General features: G+C 42.2%; 1 long non-coding RNA gene across 2 annotated transcripts; it reads right to left on the bottom strand.

Moving 5' to 3' along the window:
* Positions 1–6,919: 6,919 nt before the first annotated feature.
* Positions 6,920–19,855, bottom strand: LOC118651880. Of its 2 annotated transcripts, none has more exons than XR_004966359.1 (3): positions 19,642–19,855; positions 15,912–16,061; positions 6,920–7,088 (listed from the first exon to the last, which is right to left on the bottom strand). It is a non-coding gene; the product is annotated as an uncharacterized LOC118651880 (long non-coding RNA). The 2 variants fall into 2 exon arrangements; XR_004966360.1 differs by lacking the exon at positions 19,642–19,855 and adding an exon at positions 16,351–16,788.
* Between the last annotated feature and the right edge of the window lie 3,906 nt (positions 19,856–23,761).

Below are 23,761 nucleotides of genomic sequence, written 5' to 3'. Positions count from 1 at the left end.
TGTCCCTTCTGTTTTCCTCCTATCTCCCTGGAATCATCTGCTTTAGAAAGTCACCCCACACAAAATGCTCTGATATGCTGGGCACATGCTCATTGTAACACTACAACAGATATCTTCATGTGGGTTCAGATGTCGACGTTTGGATGTAATACGGATGACTCAAACTTAATTTGGGCAATACCGAATTTACTTTTCCCTCCTTATGCCAGTCAATGGTTCCATCATCCAAAGAAGCCAAAACAGACCCGGAGTGATCCTAAATCCTTTTTTTTGTTCATGCCCTCCACCTAACCAGTCATCAGATCTCATCTCGCTCACTCTCTCTCTCTGATCCCTCACATTCATCTGCTTTGCCTCTCACCACAGGCCTTCGATATTGCTCATCTAGATTGTAATGGTCGTCTTCTAACTGGTCTCCTTTCGCTACTCCTGTTCTTCTCAAATACATCCTTCATGCTAATGTCTGGGGTACAACTCTGTCCACGTTATTCTCCTGCTTAAAACAGCTCAGTGGATTCCCTACCTATGGGATAAATCCAAATGGGCCATTATGTTGTATAAATCCACTGACGATTGGACCCCTGGCTTCTTTTGCAGCCTCATCTCTTATTTCTCCCTGTTACCCAGGGTGTACCAGCCTTTTCCTACCTAGGTCACATGGCTTCATTCTTCCTTGCCTTTGCCTATATCTGGAATTTCTTCTTTTCCATTCCAACCCTTCACATTCTCCTGGAGAATTCCTCATTCTTCAGATCTACCACAAGTGTCACCTCCTCTGAGAAGCTCTTGGTGACCCAATGAAGCAGAATTGATCATGCTTTATTTTGTGAGGCCACTGTACTGTTATTAAACTCTACAAAATCCAGGGCCTTGGTTTGTTTCCTGGACCCTCTCTTTTATCGTGACTTCCTGGAGGCAGGAATTGGATCTTACTTTTGTATTAACAGCACCTAGCAAAGTACCTGGCTCAGGGCGATGGCCTTACAAAGGTTTGTTACATGATTGGTAACGAGGAACCCATTGGCTTGGCATTGCTTCTGGTTTTGCCACTTGCCAGTTTTCACCTCTCTAAACTTCTGTTTCCTCAATTGCAAAATTGGAATAATTGTAGTAGGTGTAAAGATCAAATGAGATAATAAATGTAAACAGCTGTGCCCAGGACTTATAACTCAATAAATGTTAGTCATTGCTATTATTATCCCTCAGGGGCCTAGTATAATTTAAAAAATACTCCATGTAACTTTTCTAACCAGTTGATCCCACTGATGTCACTCTATAAACTACTGAAATACTTTCTGTAGTATTCATTTTAAAATTTAAAATCACTTAAAGCACAGATGCACCTAGACATACATTTATATTGTCTATCTCCTAATTTTTTTAACTTTAGAGAACTGGGATGCATCCTATACTTTGTAGTAGGCAGAATTCTAAGATAACACCACATGACACTCATCCTTGTAGCACCTCAGCCCCCTCTGAATATGGTAGAATCTGTGAATGTGACATCACTCCCGTGATTGTTAGGTGGCACAGCTGACTTCAAGAAAGGGAGATTACCTAGGTGAGCCTGACCTAATCACAATGAATCATTAAAAGTAGAGTTTTCTCCGGCTAGAGGCAGAAGAGGAAGTCAGATTCAAAGCACATGACAGACTGGACATGCCCTTGCTGGCTTGAAGATGGAAAAGATCTGAAAGCAACCTTTGGGACCAGAGAGCAACAGCTTTCTGACAATATGCAAGGAATGGGAACCTCCGGTACATGGTTGCAAGGAACTGAATTCTGCCGATAAAATGAATGCTTGAAAGTGTATTTTCCCCAGAGTCTCCAGACAGGAGCTAAGTTTGGCCAACACCTGGATTTCAGCTTCATGACACCTTGAGCAGAGATCTGGCTATGCCTAGCTGGACTTTGAACCTGCAGAACTGTGAGCTGATATGTGGGTGATGTTTGAAGCCTCTGTTTGTGATAAATTTTGCAGCAACAGAAAACTAATGCTTTTTAATGCCTTAAGTATTGAGCAAAAATATTTAACATCATATTCAATAAATATTCATTGAGAAAACATTAATAATTGAAATAACTTTACCACCAATAAGGTCAAAATATCAATTGGCCTTCTCTATCAAAATAAAAACAAAATTTTTAACAAAGATTTTAATTTGAATACCATTTATCATGTTCATATTATACATATTTATTAAATTGTTTAGAACACATTACATTCTAGAAGCAACGTTGTATGTTTTTTTAAAAAATATGTTTTTATTGATTTCAGAGAGGAAGGAAGAGGGAGAGAGAGATAAAAATATCAAATGATGCGAGAGAATTCTCCTGCACGCCCCACACTGGGGATCAAGCCCACAACCATGCATCTGCCTTGACCGGGAATCGAACCGTGATCTCCTGGTTCATAGGTTGATGATCAACCAGTGAGCCACACCAGCTGGGCCAGAAGCAACGTTTTTATAAAACATGAAAAGAATTACTTAAAGCAGAGATGCACCTAGACACATTTCAGGAAGATTAAAAATGGCGGTGGAGTAAGTGGATGCTGCATGGACACGCTCCCAGGACCAAACTTGAATTACAACTAAAATACAGAAAAACTTCCTGAACAGACATACATTTCACATATCCAGGGGCTATATTTTAGTTTTAGGGCATCAAACATCAGTTCATAGCATATTTACAAACTAAGGTAATCATCAAACACATTGACAGGAAAAATTTCTTTGCAAACTAGTAAATTGCCATTACAAAGAAGGGTTCTATGTAGCAATATTTCCATGTCAGTGCAGAAGGCCCTCATAAACAATTCTTTATTATTTTTCCAAAATACTTTATTACAGAAATAAGGCAAATGCTATGTAAGACATAACCCCCTAGGGAGTCACAGTTCATATTACCTACTAAAAACTCAAAGAAGTCATGAAGTGAATCTGTTAATTTTTTAACACAGCATTTCCCAGATGTATTTACCCCAAAACCTTTGCTTTGAGAAACAGATTGACATATTACAGGAATGCCATTTGGCAAATGCTGACATGAACAAGTTCCTCACTTCCCCAGACCAAGAATCAAATAAAAATATTAGTAGGGAAAGGAATGTTTCAGAAATTGAATTAATTAAAAATATTCAGGAGTCAGAAAAGTGCTCTCTCTTCTCCTACTGACTATAGCAACTTTTCACTATATTTTGTCAATAAATTAGAAAACATATCCACACCAGTAATGCACAAATAGGTATGTCATATCACTAAAATTATTCTAGAAATTTCCTTTGGCTATTCATTTTGCTGAATAAGTATTTTGTTAATATAGTTGTTGAATATTGTTTCCAAATTAGTTTCTGTCATCTAATACCTTACAATTTAATGCAGAGAATACTTCGGACTGACAAACTCTATAAGAAAAGATATTTTTAGCCAATGTTAACTGCTAAGGAGGAGAGTAGAAGAATAGAATCAGATTTTTAGGCTAGGATTCTTGTGCTTTTAAATACTATAAATGCTAGAAGTAATTTCATGTATAAAATATGAAAGTAAATATTTTTAATTGAATTTGAAATAAGAGCTGTGATGGACTTCCAAAAAGGAGAATAGCCTCAGGATCCTGTCAAAAAAATTTAAAAAATTTTATTTATTGATTTTAGAGACAGAGATGAAGGAAGGGAGGGAGGGAGGCAGGCAGTGAGGGAGAGTGGGAGAAAGGGAGGGGAAAGAGGGAGAGGGAAAAAGAGGAGAGAGAGAGGGAGCGGGGGAAGGGAGAGAGAGAGAGAGAGAGAGAGAGAGAGAGAGAGAGAGAGAGAGATCAATTTGTTGTTCCACTCATTGGCACAACAAAGTACTTTCATTGGTTACTTCTTGTATGTGTGCTGACTGGGGATGGAACCCCCAACCTTGGCGTATTGGGACAACACTCTAACCAACTGAGGTACCCGGCCAGGGCCCCTGTGGAAATTTTTGCTCTGGTTCAGTGGTTCTCAAATGTTAGCAGGCTCATAAAGCACAAATTGCAGGACCCCATCCCCAGAGTCTCTGACCCAGAGGTCTGGGCTGGGGCCCAACAGTCTGTATTTCTAACAACTTCCCAGGTGATGCTATTTTGAGAACCACTGAGAATCTAGTCCTTGGAAAAGTTTCATAGGTGCACCAATTTCTGCGATCCTTTTTGGCTCTACAGCTCTGTGTTTTGAGATTTTGTTATATAGGAGACCCTTATTCTGGCTCTGCATCTCAAACCCTGTGTAGTTCTCTCCATGGGCATTTCTGCACACAAAAGCACAACCAAGAATGCTTGGAGAGTAAAGGTGGAAGAAAGAAACTTAGTTTTACAGCTGATCAGCAGAATTTACAGGCGAAAAACGGGACATGTAACTACAGATTCTCAATCATCTTTACTCCAATCTCCTTCCAGTAACTGGAAAAATGCAGAGTTAACTTTAGAGAACACCCAGAAGTCTGCAGCTACTATATAACTACATCCATTTCCCATTTCCATCTGCATTGTTTAATTGCCTGTGATTTTAAGACCCAATTTACAATCGGCCATAAAGGGGTTCTAGCAGAGCAGTCAAGAGCAGGAACTTCTGGAATCAGATGGGTTCTAGTCCTGGCTGTCTTTTAGTTGCTAAAGAATACTGGAGAGCCCTGACCAGTTTTGGCTCAGTGGATAAAGCATCAGCCTACAGACTGAAGGGTCCCAGGTTCAATTCCAGTCAAGGGCATGTACCTTGGTTGTGGGCACATCCCCAGTGGGGGTTGTGCAGGAGGCAGCTGATCGATATTTCTCTCTCCTTGATATTTCTGGCTCTCTATCCCTCTCCCTTCTTCTCTGTAAAAACTCAATAAAATATATTTTTTTAAAAAAAGAATGCTGGAGAGTTCTTTAATGTCTCAACTCAGTTCCGTTTTCTGTAAAATAATAAATAGTAACTTCTACATTGTTAGGTGCCAATGAGAAAATGCACAAGGAGCACTTAGCACAGTGCTAGGAACAGAGTAAAAGTCAACAAATCGCACACAACTCTGATGGCTAACAGAAATTCCATGCAAATCCTAAAACAAATGTAAATTCATTTCAATGCTTGAGAGGCAAGAATTATACTATAGTATTTGTCAATGAAACAGCTAGAGATGTCACATTAACTTAGATGCCACACTCATGGACTACCTTTAATAAGTACCAAATACTATCCTATATAATAAAAGGCTAATATGGAAATAGACCAAACGGCAGAACAACTGGAACAACCGAACAACTGAACAACCGGACACTATGACGTGTGCTGACCACCAAGGGACGTGCGCGGAACATGGCAGGCATTGGCCACAGCAGAATGGTGGAGCAGGTGAGCGGGGGCACCAGACCAAGGTGGGGCACTGGTTGCTGTCATCGGGGAAAGCCTCTGGTGGTTACTGAAAATTCTTTGCTCCCATGTGCCACGGTCCCACCTGGCGCTTGCACCTGCTGCCGGTGCTGGCCCCGCTCGCACCCGCAGCCAGTGCTGGAGGCACCGCTCGCAGCCACTGCTGGTGCCCGGTGCCGGTCCTGATCGCTTGATGCCGTCAGCGGGTGTGAGCGGCTGCTGCTGGCCCCAATCACCCCTCAGGGCTTCTCCACTTCCCCCTGCCCCTGAAGGGCAATCTGGGTTGGCAGCCTCCGCTCGCACCCACTGCTGGTGACAGCCCTGCTCGCACATGTTGCCGGCACCCGGCACCGGACCTGATTGCTCAGTACTGTCAGTGGGTGCAAGCGGTGGCTGCTGGCCCCAATCTCCCCTCAGGGCTTCTCCACCAGCCCCTGAGGGGCAATCGGGGCAGCAGCCACTGCTCACACCCACTGACAGTGCCGGCCCCGCTCACACCTGCTGCTGGCGCAGGCTCCAATTGCTCTGCGCCGTCAGCGGGTGTGAGTGGGGCTGGTGCCATCAGTGGGATTGGTGGCAGTGGTGGGAGCGGGGCCACCAGCAGAGAGGTGACCAGGGGCCACAGCTGGTGGGGCCAGGCGGGGGCACAAAGGATGGGCTGAGACCCACCCCTGTGCCCACCGCAGCCTCACGGCCCACAGTTCCTTTCAAGGTGCACTAATTCGTGCACTGGGCTCCTAGTTCTATATAATAAAAGACTAATATGCTAAGTGTCCGGTCATCCATTCAACCAATAAAAGCATAATATGCTAATGATATGCTTAGGTCGCTCAAACACTCGCTCTGATGTGCACTGACCACCAGGGGGCAGACGCTCAATGCAGAAGCTGCCCCCTCATGGTCAGTGCGCTCCCACAGGGGGAGTGCTGCTCAGCCAGAAGCCACGCTCAGGGTTGGCGAGCGCAGCAGTGGTGGCAGGAGCCTCTCCCGCCTCTGCAGCAGCACTAAGGATGTCTGTCTGATGGCTTAGGCCTGCTCCCCATGGGGTTCCCGGATTATGAGAGGGCGCAGGCCGGGCTGAGGGAACCCCCTCCCAAGTGCATGAATTTCATACACCAGGCCTCTGGTCAAATATAAGACTCTAATTCTAAGATGCATTGAGAAAAAATGCTGTCAATTAAACTATGAGATGATGTTTTATCACTTACAATGTTTAATTTATACTTTTAAAGGCCACTCTTTTACACTTAGATTTTAAAAGACATTTACTACTCTTCTGCATGCATAAAAAGTGAAATATAGGCAAAATACATTGATTTAAAATATTCCTCAGTTGTACTCACAGAGCCCTAGACTTCTAAATCCATTGTTTGACTCAGAGTCCATGTCACTACTTATTCACTCAGTGCCATCTCTTGTCCCATCAAGGGCACTGATGATATAGCCTCTCTTAAGAGAATCCACAAGTACCAAAGGCTCCTGGGGCTCAGCTCTTTGGAGTCTATTTTTTATTTTTCCTTTGAGACTACTGCCCAGTATGTGAGGACTTACCATTTTCTTGACTCCCTTTCCAATAAACATTTGGTTCCTAGGGGTTAAAAGAGTGCTTCACTCTTCCTTCTGGGACTTTATTGAAGCAATTGACAACCATTTTCCAGTTCTAGTCACTGGTGCTTTTGATGTTCATGAACATGCAGGCAATGACAAGTGTGGCCTGGTGGGCAGATTATGGGATGTTCTCAATTAGAAGATGTATCTTGATCTCAGATGTTGGAAGTAAGTCAACCAAGCCCTGAATGGATCCTTGCTGGAGTTCAGCTCTGTTTGGTCATTTGCAGAAAACCAATGGCCTTTGCATTGCACCTATTTGCTTTCTATACAGCTTTATTGAGATAAAATTCACACACCATACAATTTATGGTATAAAATTCTATGGTTTTTAGTATATTCACAGAGAATTCCAATAAATCAATTTTAGAACTTCATAACTCCCAAAATAAAGCCTGGATCCATTAGCATCCATTAGTCCACCTCCCCCCCTCCTCCCCCATCTTCTAGCCCTTCCAACAATTCATCTACTTATCATCTTTACAGATTTGCTTATTCTGGATATTTCATATAAATGAGATCATAATATGTGACTTTTTATGACTGGCTTCCTTTCATTTACCACAATGTTTTTATTCACACTGCAGTATGTAACATTTCTTCATACACTTTCATTGTTGAATAATAATAATCAATTAATCAATTGTATCGCCCTGGTGAATGTTTCTAAGTGGTTAGAGTATCGGCCCGCACACTGAAGGGTCATGGGTTTGATACCAGATCAAAGGCAACTACCTGGGTTGCAGGTTTGATTCCAGGCCCCAATCAGGAGGTAACCAATGGATATATCTCTCACATTTATGTTTCTCTCTCTCTCCCCCCTCCCTTTCACTCTCTCTAAAAATCAGTAAGAAAAATATCCTTGAGTGAGGATTAACAAAAAATAAATAAAATAAAGACGTCGTCATGTTTTTTAAAAAACAAATGTATGGATATACCACACTTTATTTATCCATTTAAGCACTTAAGCATTCCATGGACACTTGGAATGCTTCAACTTTTTGGTTATTATGAATAATGCTGCTGTGAACATTCATGTCCAAGTTTTTGAGTAGATGTATGTTTCATTTCACTTGGGCACATAGCTAGGAGCGGAACTGCTGGGTCATTTGACAACTATGTTTAACTGAAGAACTAAGAGTCTGTTTTCCAAACAGCTGTATCATTTTACAATCCTACCAGCAATATGTGAGGGTTCCAATTTCTCCATGCCTTTATCAACATTTTTTATGTCTTTTTTATTATGGCTATCCTAGTGGGTGTGAACTGAAAACTTATTGTGACCATTACATTTATTTTGAAAGTACTTTTATGCCCTGGCCGATGTAGCTCAGTTGGTTGTGTGTCGTCCCATGCACCAAAAGGTCATCAGTTCTATTCTTGGTCAGGGCACATGATGCCCGGGTTGTAGGCTTGATCCCCAGTAAAGGGGTATGCAGGGGGCAGCCGATCGATGTTTTTCTCTCACAACAAGGTTTTCTCTCTCTCTCTTCCTCTCTCTAAAGTAAAAAAAAAAAGAGAGACAAAAAGAAAAAAGAAAGAAAAGAAAGTGCTTTCACTTAAATTTTCTCATTTGATCCTGACAACATCTGTCGATGTTCCTTATTCACAGTCAAGAAGCAACACAGATAGATCGACTAAATTGCTCAGGATAGCTCAGTTAGTGACAGCATGTGAACTAAAGTGCCTCTAGATTCTGGGACTCCTCCTCCACTGCACCAGCATAGCTACGGGCTACAGAGTGAGATCCAGAATAATGATTATGGCCCAGCCAGTGTGGCTCAGTGGCTGAGTGTCCACCTATGAACCAGGAGGTCACAGTTTGATTTCCTGTCAGGGCACATGCCCAGGTTGCGGGCTCGATCCCCAGTAGGGGGCGTGCAGGAGTCAGCCAATCAATGATTCCCTCTCATCATTGATGTTTCTATCGCTCTGTCCCTCTCCCTTCCTCTCTGAAAACATAAAAATATACTTTAAAAATAAAGAATGACGATTGCAGGTAAAATGGGGAGGGTGGGAGGCTGGTGCAGGACAGAGTCTTGGCATTGCACTTTAGATGATGTGATGCTGCGGCCAGCTTTCACAAGGCAGCACTAGATGGTGAACTATACTGGCCCGCAATGGCTCAGTAAAATGAATTTGATTTTAGGAAAAGGCCCAGGGGTCACTTGAGAGGTAGGGAGGCAAAAAAGTTCACAACATGCAACAAAGTTTACAACTTTGCCTTCACAGCCCATAGTAAAAGGCTGCATAATCCAGGTTAGTCTCTTTTCTGGCATATCTGTTCTTGGAGTCATAACATTGAGGAAGAAGAATATTCTAGGTCGGACTACATCCTAGTAGATATAGTGGACATCAGCCTTGATCAGTAAGCAGGATTCATTACTTTTCATGTCCATGAACTGAGATAATGAAATAATTTTTCATTATCTATTCATAATACATTTTCTAGTCATACACTATCTCCTTTATGTGCAAAAAAATTCAATATTATATGAAATAATCGCCTTAGAGGTCAAGTTCTTCAGTACCGCTCTTTCCTACTCAGAGTAAATCTGCATGTTACTAAATCTGCATGTTCCCTGCTGAGCAAAGAAAAAGACCTTTAAAGGAAGCTTTCCTACTTCACTAGTCAAGTCAACTTCTACTCACTGGACCAAGAAACTTTACTGGACTTACAGAGTGCAACAGGTTGGTTGGCATGTAGTATATCCATTGAAGCCAATTTTTTTTTCCAGAAATCTGTCTCAAAGATGTGTTACATTCTCAGTAGAAGAACAAGAAAATATTACTGGTAGGCAACTCTCTGCATGTGCTGGTGTGGTTAAAAGGATCGGTATCCTTTGCACATCTGGGACATTAGTTGGTATTTTAGCCATATTGACAGCAGCTGCCACTTGTAGCACCTGGCAATACTTTTGTTTTTGCTGGTTTTTCAAAATCTGTAAGGCAGTATATAACCACATTAAATAACCTATGTCTAACAACTTTTAATTATATTTTGCTTTCAAACCTTGTGTACAAGTTAATTCATATAATTGTAATCAATGTACATATACTCTTTTTTCTTTTTATTAATCCTATATAATAAAAGCCTAATATGCTAATGATATGCTAAGGCCGCTCAACTGCTTGCTATGATGTACACTGACCACCAGGGGGCAGATGCTCTGGCCGGTAGGTTAGCTTGCTGCTGGGGTCTGGCTGATCGGGACTGAACTAGATGCCCTGGAGCCCTCCCATGGTCCCTCACCGGGTGGCCAACCTCCTGTATCCCTCCCTGGCCCTGATTGTGCACCAGTGGGGTCCCTCGGCCTGGCCTGTGCCCTCTCACAATCCAGGACCCCTTGGGGGATGTTGGAGAGCTGGTTTTGGCGGATGGCAGAACGACCGTTTGCTATGAGCTGCCCCCTGGTGGTCAGTGCACTCCCACAGGGGGAGCACTGCTCAGTCAGAAGCCGGGTTCACAGCTGGCGAGCGCAGCAGTGGTGGTGGGAGCCTCTCCTGCTTCCGCGGTAACACTAAGGATGTCCGACTGCCGGCTTAGGCCCACTCCCACGGGGAGCTCCCAGACTGTGAGAAGGTGCAGGCCAGGCTGAGGGATACCCCCCGAGTGCATGAGTTTCATGCACCAGCCTTCTAGTGTAACATAATATTCTAAAAACTTTCTACTTTTATGGTTTTCATAGATATTTTAGTGGCTGTATAATATTCTGTCCTAATCTGCTAAGCCTTTTCCTATTGCTGGACACAAAGGTGGCTTCCAGGTTACATCTCCATGATAAGATCATTTGCTCCTTTTTATGATTTCATTGGGACCCATTCTCACAGGAGAAAATTTCATTATTGAATACCTATTGTATACCACAAACTTGATGTGAATTGGTCATTATTTCTTCAACTCTGAGGTAGTATTTTTTAAAAAATATGCTTTTATTGATTTTAGACAAAGAGGAAGGGAAAGGGAGAGAAAGAGAAACGTCAATCATCAATTGGCTGCCTTCTGTACTACCCCTACTGGGGATCAAGCCCCAAACCTGGGCATGTGCCCTGACTGGGAATTGAACTACCACCTTTTTGTGTATGGGAGGATGCCCAGCCAATTGAGCCACCCTAGTCAGGATAAGACAGTATTTTCTTTAATTCCCATTGTGCAGATAAGAAATGAAGATAGAGAGAGGTTACATCATTTAACTTAAGTGTCTCAGATTCCTCACCTATAAAATAGAGGTAATAATAGTAACTACTTCACAGGGCTGTTGGGAGATAACAGCTATAAAGCACTAGTAGTGCTTGGCACATAGTAAGACCTCAATCCATGTGAATAGCAAGAACTACCATCACAGTCATACCTCCATCATCACTGCCAAATCACGTGTCCCCCAAAAACAACCAGAAAGGGGCCTGGTTCACCTGACACCAATGCTCATACCTTCTCCACTACACCACTGTCTTCCTGTGGGAGGGTTAAGTCAAAGATATCTTTATTTTCTTGCTATTTTCCACAATTATTTTCTAATAATTTAGCAATACCTGGCATTGTTTTGTCTTAGCTGCTCAGAGCACAATCAGCATGAAATCTTTGCCCCCATGAGCCACTCATTTCTTTTCTTTATTTTAATAGTCCAATATATTTTTAAAAAATATATTTTCATTGATTTCAGAGAGGAAGGGAGAGAGAGAAAAACATCAATGATGAGAATCACTGATTAGCTGCTTCCTGCACGCCCCCTACTGGGGATTGAGCCCACAACCTGGGCAGGTGCGCTTGACCAGAATTGAACCCTGGGACGCTTTTTCTTTGTATCCCACAGCCTGGCAGGCTTCTTGGCCAGGTCGGTGATAAAAGGAGCCAATAGCTTGTATTCTTCACAAGTAGCCTAGGTAGTTAGATGTTGATGACTCAAGGAGCCCCATCAGAGCAGGGTTCCCAGAGGCTGTGGATCAGATGATGAGCCTTCTCTCTCTCCAGGGAGGCAGGGGAGAACACTGGGAACAGGACCCTGACTGGGGAGTGTTAGGATCGCCAAAGGAGGAACTCAAGAGGCCAAAAGTAGTAAAGAATTATTCATTTATTAGGTCATCTGGAAAACCAGATGGGCTGAGCCCCTAAATGGTGCCAGGACCCAGAGACAGGGAGTCAGAAATTTGAAAGCCTCTAGGCAGGCTTTCTGTGGGCAGAGAATTCTGTGGGCAGGTCAGGATCCTGGAAGGTGGGGATGGGGGTGGGTGGATAATGGTCTTGGAAATGGAATGTGGTCTTAACAAGTGGAATGTGGTCTAAGAGAAAGGGAATGTGGGCTGTGAAGTGGCCTAAAGGTCAGCTCCCAGGGGAGGAGATGTTGATTCAATTATTTGATCGGACCTAACAGGGAGGCAGTTCCTGGGACCCAGGATTAGGTTTGTTGGCTCCTATTGGCCAGGAGTGAAGCTTCAGCTCTGAGAGACACTTCAGGGAGAAAAGGCACTGGCCTGAGGCAGGAGGATGAACAAGGCCTTCAACTAATTCAGAAAGGAATTGCTTCCCCGTCCCTAGGGTATGACAAGGGCCCCAGAGGCAGTGTAACTGGGCGAGTAAAGCCTGAGAACTGGGTGTGAGCTCTCACAATGCCTCCTCTCACCTTTCTCAGAAGTTTGCTGGTCTGCAATGACAGGGGATGTGCTTCCTCCTCCCCCATGGACTGTCACTTCCTCAGGATCAGCATCTCCTCATAGCATCCAGGACTCTCTTAAAGACAGATGGAATAGAGGCCCTGATTCATCTATCCTATATAATAAAAGCCTAATATGCTAAGTGTCCGGTCATCCAGTTAGCCATTCAACCAATCAAAGCATAATATGCTGCCCTGACCAATTTGGCTCAGTGGCTACAGCATCGGCCTGTGGACTGAAGGGTCCCAGGTTAGATTCCAGTCAAGGACATGTACCTTGGTTGCGGGCACACCCCCAGTAGGGGGTGTGCAGGAGGCAGCTGATGGATATTTCTCTCTCATGGATGTTTCTAACTCTCTAACCCTCTCTCTTCCTCTCTGTAAAAAATCAATAAAATATATTAAAAAACAAAAAAAACAAATCATAATATGCTAATGATATGCTAAGGCCACTCAACTGCTCGCTATGACATGCACTGACCACCAGGGGGCAGATACTCCCACCGGTAGGTTAGCTTGCTGCTGGGGTCCAGCCAATCAGGACTGGGCAAGAGGGCCGGACATGCCCTGGAGCCCTTCTGTGGTCCCTCCCCAGCTGGCTAACCTCCTGCGTCCCTCCCCGGCCCCGATCGTGCACTGGTGGGGTCCCTCGGCCTGGCCTGCACCCTCTCGCAATCTGGGCTGAGCGACGCCCCCCCCCCCCCGGAGTGCACGAATTTTGTGCACCAGGCCTCTAGTATATATATAAAAAGCTAATATGCTAAGTGTCTGTCTGGGTAATGACGTCATGTAGCAATGCCTGGCTTCTCTCCCTAACAACTAGCCTCCTTGGAGTTTCTTCAGCCCAGGAACACTTTATTTTGCTTTATTGCCAGGTAGAAACATTTTACGCTGTAACCAAATGTCGGTGAAGTGGTTTCCCATGCCTTATCTCACTTGATCCTCACAGAAATCCTGGAGTAGGTAGATAGGAGACTCAGTGGAATCCTATTTTCTTTTCATTAACCAGAAAACAGAGATGTAGAAAGCTTAGAAACTTGACCCGACTGAAAAGAAGAAATGGTGGACCTTGAAAATGACTTCAGGTTTTCTCATTACGCAGAATATAGTCAAACACTGCTGCAGTTAAATATTTTACCCTTTGTTCTCCCTGCATGATTTACAGTAACAATCTGCTTCGTGTTGATATTTATTGCTGTGTTGTTGACAATTACCTGAAAGAGAAGTTGGGGTGCTTCACTGGGCTGGAAAAAGTTTAGCTACATCAGAAAGCAGGTCTAATTAAGCAAGTTTATTCTATATCTATAAAAGGCTAAGTTGACTCGCACACGCGCGATACATATAAAGCTTTCGCTGGCGCCAATCACATGCGTGTGTTTCCATCTCTCATTGTTTTTTTTGTTTTTTAAAATATATTTTATTGATTTTTTACAGAGAGGAAGGGAGAGAGATAGAGAGTCAGAAACATCGATGAGAGAGAAACATCGATCAGCTGCCTCCTGCACATCTCCTACTGGGGATGTGCCCACAACCCAGGTACATGCCCTTGACCGGAATCGAACCCGGGACCCTTCAGTCCGCAGGCTGACGCTCCATCCACTGAGCCAAACCGGTTTCGGCTCCATCTCTCATTGTTGATCATGAATTTTGTTGACAATTCTATTATAGAGAAAGGGTGAATAGCGATATTAAAATATTTCTTCTAATTAATTTCCTTTCAATGTGCACAAATTTGTGCACCAGGCCACTAGTTGTGATATAAAGAGATAGGAAAGGAGGTAGTATGCTACCTTTTTCATATTATTTCTTTTTTTAAAATAGATTTTTTTAATCCTCATGTGATAACAGGTTTATTGATTTGAGAGAGAGAGAGAGAGAGAGAGAGAGAGAAACATCAATGTGAGAAACATTGATTGGTTGCCTCCCCTTATGTGCCCCAACCTGGGGAATGGAACCCACAACCTAGGTATGTGACCTGACTGGGAATCAAACCCTACAACCTTTTTGGTGTATGGGATGATGCTCCAACCAACTAATCACCCAGCCTGGCCCATATTCATTATTTTATGTTAACAAAAAGACTGTAAGGCCATATTCCCACTCACCCTAAAGCCAATCAAGACTTAAAAACAACTTTCCCAAGGCCACATAGCTAAATATTTGGTTCAAAGTCAAATATGTCTAATTATGAAAAACTGTATCCTTTCCTCTTTTTTAGAATACTATCCATAGCCCCCAATCTTTCCACTCTACTTCATACATCAAAAATTTAAAAAAGCAAACCAGGTGCTAATTATTTAAAAAAATTATTTAAAGTTAAGAACAACTGTTTAAAGAAACCTGTCATTGAATTTATGTGCTCTGGTAAAATTAAACTGGAAAAGGCAGACACTTTTACAGCATCTTGTCCTCATCTGGTCTTAACAACCTGATCCCTACAGGGAACTCTATGTGCTGTAGCTCCAGTGACCAGCATCTTGTTTCCAAGGCTGTTTTCTGCATAAAACTTTTGACTCAGGGCTCCTGTCACCAGCAAAATGTGAATGTAAATTGTCCTTTTTCAGGTGTGGAGAAAGGGTGAAGTGGATGATCTTGAACCACTTACCTTTTACATGGCCAACTATAAACTAATTTGGAAAGTCAGAGGGGTGGGATAAAGGAAATAAGGGGTTTTCAGCTAAGAGTCCTTCCCTTTTTAGGAATATAAAGATAAACACTGTGGTGGGGGGAGGGTAAGGTTACATTTACTCACAAAGTATTAACTTATTACATCCTGAAGTAACACTCATGCCACAGGTTGACCAGAAAGCCTGCATGTACATATCTGCTTGAGCAGTGGTTCTCAACCTGTGGGTCGCGACCCCTTTGGGGGTCGAACAACCCTTTCACAGAGGTCGCCTAAGACCACCGGAAAACACATATATAATTACATATTGTTTTTGTGATTAATCACTATGCTTTAATTATGTTCAATTTATAACGATGAAAATACATCCTGCATATCAGATATTTACATTATGATTCATAACAGTAGCAAAATTACAGTTATGAAGTAGCAACGAAAATAATTTTATGGTTGGGGGTCACCACAACATGAGGAACTGTATTAAAGGGTCGCGGCAGTAGGAAGGTTGAGAACCACTGTGCTTGAGTATAAAAGGAGAGAAACAATGAACTAGTTGTGAATGCAGTGTGTTTGGAAGACAAACTCTCAAGACATGAACTCCATAGGGAAAAAGCTGATAGGAATTTAAAAAAGAGAGAAGCACTGGACCTACCTGAGAAACTGCAACAGAATCAGGGTAAACATCCTCCATGGACATTTGGTGAGATTGACTTGTTTTGAGAGGCCCTGAATGATCAGGACTCCTATTCTTTCATAAGCAGGTGTCTCTGGGTCATGAGATGGAAACGACAGTGAAGACATCCTAAATGGAGAACAAGCCGGTGGTGTCTGTAAGTTCCTCATATGGTCCCTGTTACAAGGTGCCCTGGAGGCCAGTCTACCTGTCCCCTCTCCCCCAGGTGACAGTCCCTGCTCAGGGAGGCTTGCTGGGTCTAAAAGAAGGAAGTAATGTGTATTGGGACAATAGTTCACATATGTTGGGAGATAGATGCCCTATGCATCCTTGACAATTAAGGAGGTAAAATGTGACTGAGCTATTAATGGTTGCAAAGATATCTGAATACTCTTTCTGCACCGAAGGCCCTACCTACATTTTTCCACAGTTACAGTTTCTTTACAGAGGTTTGAAACATGACCATTTCAAGCAGTGATTTTGAAATGGGGTTTCATGAAATCCTTTAGGTAGAGGAGGCACCGTTAGGTGATGGATACAGACTTGATAAACTGGTATTAGCTCCTCCAGATGCTGAATCAATATCATGCCAGATCTCTGTGGGAAGAAGTACACAGAGAATAATGGACAAGATTTCCATGGTTTCAAAACAAGCTGAACTGGAAGAGATGGCTCATTTTCAGCGAGGTGAGGAATTCAAGGATGCTGCATCAGCAGCCAGATGTGGACTGGTTTCTATGCATGGTAATGTGCCACCATCCGACCTGTCCTCCACCCCTGCCATGATGGCCAAAAATGAAACCATAAATGTACTACATCACACCATCTTTTCTGTCTCCTCTTCTTCCATGCTCTCTCCTGGATCCCATTTCCAAGCACATTCATACATCTCTCCCACCACATAACCAAGATTAAAATTCTAGGCCAGCCTTCCTGTTGGATCTACATTACATTTCCAAATAGGTTGTGGCAACAAAGAAGTGCTCATCACTAGTCAACAAAAGAAATTCAGATAAAACAATGAGATCCACTTTTTACACATCAGATTGACAAACATTTTAAGATACTAGTAATTACAATATAGGTGAAGGTGTATGTGGGAAAGAAGTTCATACAAATACTGCTGGTAGGAAAGTAAAGTAGTCCAGCAGGATAATTATTATCCATGTAGATATTTTTGACCAACTCTAATTCTACTTGTAGGAATTTATCCTACAGCTCTCCTTACTGAAAGGGGACAAAATATATGTAAAAATATTTTTGCGGCACTGATAGCAATACCAAAAATTATGTTGATAGGGGAATATTATGCGTTTCTTTTAATGTTTTTATTTATTTAGAGAGAGAGAAAGGGGGAGGGAGAGTAAACAACAATGTAAGAGTGAAACATGGCTCAGCTCCTCCTGCACACCCCCTACTGGGGATTGAGCCCACAACCTGGGCATGTGCTCTGACGGGGACTGGAACCGGTGACCTTTTGGTGCATTGGATGACACTCAACCAACTGAGCCACACTCGCCAGAACTATCATGCCTTTCTTTAAAAAGGTGTAGTATATCTAAACTTATGGCATGAAAAGATATTGATTGGTATGTATGATATGATCTTATTTTCTAGCAAAAATACACATGCACATTTGCATATGTACAGAAGTTTTGAAGACCATACACTGAACCATTTCCAACTTTGGGGAGTAGGACTTGAGGGAAAGGGTTAGAATGATGACTTTTAAGTTTTTACCTTACAAACTTCAGTATTGCTTGAATATTTAAGATAAGCTTAAATTGCTATTATAATTTTAAAAATTAAAATGAATGATGGCATATCCTGTGAGGGGTTCCCTGAGCCCATTTATTAAAGCTGATGAAAAGGGAAAAGGAGAGCAGGTTTCAACTATAAAGAGTCTACCAGGAAAGAAAAAGCTGTATTTTCACACAGAAACCCTAAGCACAAAGGTTGTTCTACTGCTAAAGGAATATTCGATTTGAAGCAGAAAACTTACACAGAAAGTGATTCTCATAACAACCACTAACTACCAAGAGGGTCTACTTATGTGTCCACAATTACTATGCTGGGTGATACACACACATGCATGTGTGTATGTGTGTGTGTGTGTGTATAGCTACATTTTTTCTGAATATAAAATTCACACATGCCCATTGCAAAAATAGAAAAATTTACAAACAGAAATTTAAAGCCCACTTACTAGAGCCATATTTATGCTATTATAGCATTTCTTTGTTCATATCCAAAATACAATATATTTTAAAATATGGAATTATGGCTTTACAACTTGTTCCACTGCCCCCCTCCAACCCCAATAATAGTATTCAAATACCTTTCTATATTAGTAGATCTAGGTCTATCTCATTTTTTAAAAAAATTTTTTTTTATTGATTTCAGAGAGGAAGAGAGACGGAGAGGCAGAAAGAGATAGAAACATCAATGATGTGAGAAGATCATTGATTGGCTGCCTCCTGCATACCCTCCACTGGGGATCGAGCCTGCAACCCAGGCATGTGCCCTGACCGGAAATTGAACCATGACCTCCTGGTTGGTAGGTGGACACTCAATCACTGAGCCACACAGGCCTGGCTCATTCTTTTTAACAGCTGCATTGTATTCCATACTATTGATATATAATTTTTTAAAATCAATAACTATAACTAAGACTTCAATCAACTGTCCCTGCATATGAATCTTTGCATATGAGTACTTACAGAGATATATTCCTAGAAGTGGAAGATAACTTGATTAAAGGGGACTTACACAGGTTAACTCGCTTTTTTAAATTTTTATTTTGTTTTATTGCTTAAAGTATTACAAAGAGTATTATATATGTTTTTTCCCCCTTGACCTTCCCCCCGCCTCCCCTACCCGCCAGTGTCTTGTGTCCATTGGTTATGCTTATATGCATGCATACAAGTCCTTCGGTTGATCTCTTACCCACCCCACCCCCCAACTTGCTTTTTGAAAGTTTTACATCACTTCACTTTTATGAAAGACCAACCTTAGTACCTGTTTTCATTAACTGAAAGAAATCCAAAGAGGATTTTTGCTTTTATGACAAAAGGTGAAAATTGAAAACAGAGCGCAACATTTGTTTGGCAGGAGTCACTGTTGTAGTATTGCCTTCCTATCAAGATTCTAGGATCCAACTCCCCCCTCCCCAGCCCCCAACTTTTTCCTTACAATACAATACACTTTTATTTCCCTAACTTCCTAACATGAAGATTTAAAAGAATTGGGTCAGTACTTATATTATCGAATGACTATGTACATTCTGTTCACATGACCTTTCCTTTCCTGTACATCTTTGTGTTGCTGCAGTTAGTAGCTACCTTTTTTCTTTTCATTGGCTTAGATTTCTATGCACCCATCACCATTTATCACCCTACTCTCCAAGAGCACCTTAAACCTCCTCTCACCCCTCAGGCTACTTCTCAGCGGTATTCCTTTTGGATCTCTGTCCAGGCTGCACAGGTTCATCCCTGGCCTGCTGCACAGCCATGGTTTTCTTTTTACTATCATTTTAGAGATTGTCTTCCTTCTTTTCTGCTTCCTGGGTCCTCTGGTCTTTTCTTTTCCTTTTTCTAAATGTATTTTAATAAGCACTGCCTTTATAATTATTCAAAGTGTGTATATATTTTTGGGACACCCTGTATATACAATGGAGTATTACTCAGCTATAAATAGGATGAAAGCTTACCAGTTGGGACAACATGAATGGACCTAGAGGGTGTTGTCTTGGGTCGGTTCCTCTGTCTTTTCTATTCTTCTGTTTGAGAAGTTCATCTTTTAGAAACCTCCTGTGAAAGGGTGCATGGGCGGTATATTTCTTTGCAGACTGTTTTATGAAATGTCATTATTTTACCTCCTCACTGGAGGTTGGAAATAATTTTTCCTCAGAATGTTATGGGCATTTCTCCATTGTGTTGCAGGTTCCAACAGTACTTTTAAGAAGTCTTGTTATTTTCTAGCTAGATCATTTTATCTCCTCACCCTCCCACCCCTCCACCCCCATCAGCCACACTCAAAGCTTTTAGGATCTCCTCTTGATCTCTGGTTCTAAATTTCACTGTAAAATATTTGGGTAAGTTTTAGAAATGTAAGCTTTTTTGTTGTTGTTAATCCTCACTTGAGGATATTTTTCCATTGACTTTTAGAGAGAGTGGAAGGAAGGGGGAGAGACAGGGACAGAGAGAAACATCAATGTGAGAGAGACACATTGATCAGTTCCTCCCAACCCAATCAGGGCTGGGGATCGAGCCTGCAACCCAGATAGATGCCCCTGACTGGAATCAAACCTGATACCTTTCAGTCTGAAGGTTGATGCTCTATCCACCGAGCCAAACCAGCTAGGGCGAAATGTAAGCTTTTTATAGAAGAATAGAGGCCCGGTGCACAAAATTTGTGCATGGGGGCTGGGAGTGTTCCCTCAGCCCAGCCTGCACCCTCTCCAATCTGGGGCCCCTCGGGTGATGTCCAACTGCCAGTTTAGACCCGATCCCTGTGGGCCTAATCACCCCCAACTGCCCTCCCTTGCCAGCCCGATGGCCCCCAACTGCCCTCCCCTGCTGGCCCGATGGCCCTCAACTGCCCTCCCTTGCAGACCTGGTTGCTCCCAACTGCCCTCCCCTGCTGGCCTGATCGCCCACAACTGCCCTCCCCTGTTGGGGTGGGCATCTTGTGATGACATGTGGGGCGGCCATCTTGTGACGACGTGGGGGGAAGCCATCTTGTGATGATGTGAGGGCATCTCGTGAGGGTGTGAGGGCCACCTAGGCTTTTATTAGTATAGAATCTATACTATATAGTATTTTCATAGAAGGGAGTGTAAATCATAAATATCATTTGCTGAACTTTACAACATGAACATACTGGGTCATTCCTAGATTAAGAAACAGAATAAAGCTGCTTCCAGCCTCTACCTGCCTCTATGGTAACCGCTATCCTAACTGCCAACACCATAGATCAGTTTGCCTGTTTTTTAATTTTTATAGAAATGACATCATATACTATGTGCTTTTTTGCTACTGGTCTCTTTTGCTCACTATTAAGTTTGTGAGATTCATCTGTGCCAGTGCATATACGGGTAATTCATTAATTTTTCTTCCACTATATTAACACATCACAATTACTTTACCCAGCTCTAGTGCCGGCAGACTTTTGATTGTTTGCATTTTGGGGCTATTACAGATATTGTTGTCACCAACATTTTTGCACAAGGCCTTTGCTGAGCAGATGTATCACTTCTGCTGGCTTAGGACTCAATGAGCCTTTCGATCTGAATATTTACTTTTTTCAGTTTAGAGAAATTCTTTGGTAATTTCTTTTCTTTTTTTCCCCTCATTTTCATTGATTCTTTCTTTCTGGAACTCTACTATTCTCCAGTATTGATCCTCTAATCCTCTAAACTTTTCTCTCATATATTTTTTTCGTTTGTTATCCAGAAGAACATTTCAACTTTGTCTTCTAATACTTCTATTGCTTTTAAAAAACTTTGTATTATTTTTAATCTCTGAGGTTAAAACATTTTCACCTTGTTTTTAAAATAGTATTCTGATCTTGTCTTATTGCTGCAATATCTTCTCTTTAAAAATATTTTTTCTTATGTTCTCTGTAATATCTTGGTTTCAGTTCTTTTGTTTTTCCTGTTTGTATTTCTCTCCTTTTTGGCTGGGTAGCTTCCCTGAAATGTATGGTGGCCCTGGCTTGCCTAGTCATGTTTAAGAGTGAGGCATTAAAACCTGCCTGAGAGGAGCGCTCCATGAGGGTGTGCTTGCTATACAGCTCTGAGGCGGCATCCAGATACACTACAGGGCAGAAATAAATGTCTGAATTTGTAGCTCTTTCCTCTTTGGCAGGTCAGTTTTTCTTAGCAAGTAATCCTCTAAACTGGGTCCCAAGCAGCAGAAAGGGTTGCAAGATCTCACCATTTAGCGTGAAGAAACTTATTTACTTTTCTTGCTTTTCAGTAAGATAATCAACCCATCCCTATTCCCAGCAGTGCCTGCTTTGCTGTTCCCATGCCTAGAGTTGTACTGTCCAATATGGTACCCATAGCCACATGTGGCTACCTGAATTTAAATTCATTTCAATTAAATACAAAATGTAGCTCCTCGGCCACACTGGTCACTCTAACCACCGAGATGCTTGACAGTAGACAATGCTGGTATAAAACATTTTAACCACAGAAAGTTCTATCAGACAGTGTTGGAGAATAAACCTCTTGATTTATGCTTGGGGAGCGCAGTTTCCTAACTATACTGTGGATAGGGCGATTTGAAAGTTTGATTAATTTTTATGCAACCTTTAATTAATACTTTAATTTTCAATTGGGCTCCAAACCCAACTTCAGAGGTACTCAAAGGCCCGTTTCTTGAAATTTGACTCTTAACCACTCCCCACTCCACCAAACACACTTGAGGCAGTAGGTTGCTTTATGCTGTTAGTAACCACTATCCATCTATCTTCCATCTTCTAAAACGTATTTCTATCTATCCTACTCCTTCCCTGTCATTTTAATGGGTTTTAGGCAAGGAGCAGAGACAAACAAGTGTTCAATCTGTCATGTTAAGTTTGATGTCCATTTGAGAATGTTGTTAACAAAGCTGATGACAAAGTGAACAGGTTAAAAACAGTCTGAAGTTTAACTCTGTCAAGCAGAATCTCCCCAAGGTCTGCTCCTACTAAATGTTACAGTTTTCAGAAAATTTTATCACCTCTGATTTTTTTTCATATTCCATTGCTTTGTTCTTTTTCCAAATATTATTTGAGAACTTAGTGCAAGTAAATCTCTTGCTTACTTAGTGCAAGTAGGTCCCGGATTGAGGGAGGGCACAGGCCAGGCCAAGGGATCCCACTGGTGCACAATCTGGGCCAAAGAGGGACACAGGAGGTTGGCCAGACAGGGAGGGACCACGGGAGGGCTCCAGGGCATGTCTGGCCCATCTTGCTCAGTCCCTACTGGCCAGACCCCAGCAGCAAGCTAACCTACAAGTCAGAGCGTCTGCCCCCTGGTGGTCAGTGCACATCATAGCGACTGGTCAACTGCCCCCTGGCGGTCAGTGCATCATAGCAAGCAGTTGAGTGGCCTTAGCATATCATTAGCAGATTCTGCTTTGATTGGTTGAATTGACAACTAGATGACCAGACACTTAGCATATTAGGCTTATATTGTATACAGACAGTCGTCAGGTTATGTTGGACTCGACGTACATCGTTTCGTGGTTATGTCGCATTCTTCCATTTATTTATATTTATATTAAAAAAGTTCCATCATTTCAACGTATGTACATATGTACTTTATGTTTTTTATTATTATTATTTACTTACCACACGTAAAGGTCAGGAATTTTTATCTTTCTTTTAATTTTTTTTTACTATTTCACTTCATTACAGCTGTGTATATGCTCCATGTGAGTGATGTAGGTGCTCATGTAGGTGGGTTCTGACTTATGGTGAAAATCGCATTACGTTGCACCGTAGGAATGGATCTCTGACGTAACCCGAGGACCTACTGGTAGGATGTTTTTTTCCTAAGAGAGCTAGCAATAGCAACACTATTATATTTCAGATTTTGTTGTTGTTGTTAATCCTCACCTGAGGATATTTTTTTCCATTCATTTTTATAGAGAGTGGAAGGGAGAGGAGGAGGGGACGGGTGAGAAGAGAGAGAGAGAAAAAGAGTGAGAGAGAGAGAGGGAGACAGAGAGAGAGACAAAAGAGAAATACCAATGTTAGAGGGACACATCGAGTGGTTGCCTCCTGCACCCACCTGACCAGGGCCGGGGATTGAACCTGCAACCCAGGTATGTGCTCTTGAC

This window comes from Myotis myotis, unplaced genomic scaffold, assembly GCF_014108235.1.
Source record: "Myotis myotis isolate mMyoMyo1 unplaced genomic scaffold, mMyoMyo1.p scaffold_m19_p_3, whole genome shotgun sequence".
NCBI lineage: Eukaryota > Metazoa > Chordata > Mammalia > Chiroptera > Vespertilionidae > Myotis > Myotis myotis.
This window is presented reverse-complemented; position numbering and strand designations above follow the sequence as displayed.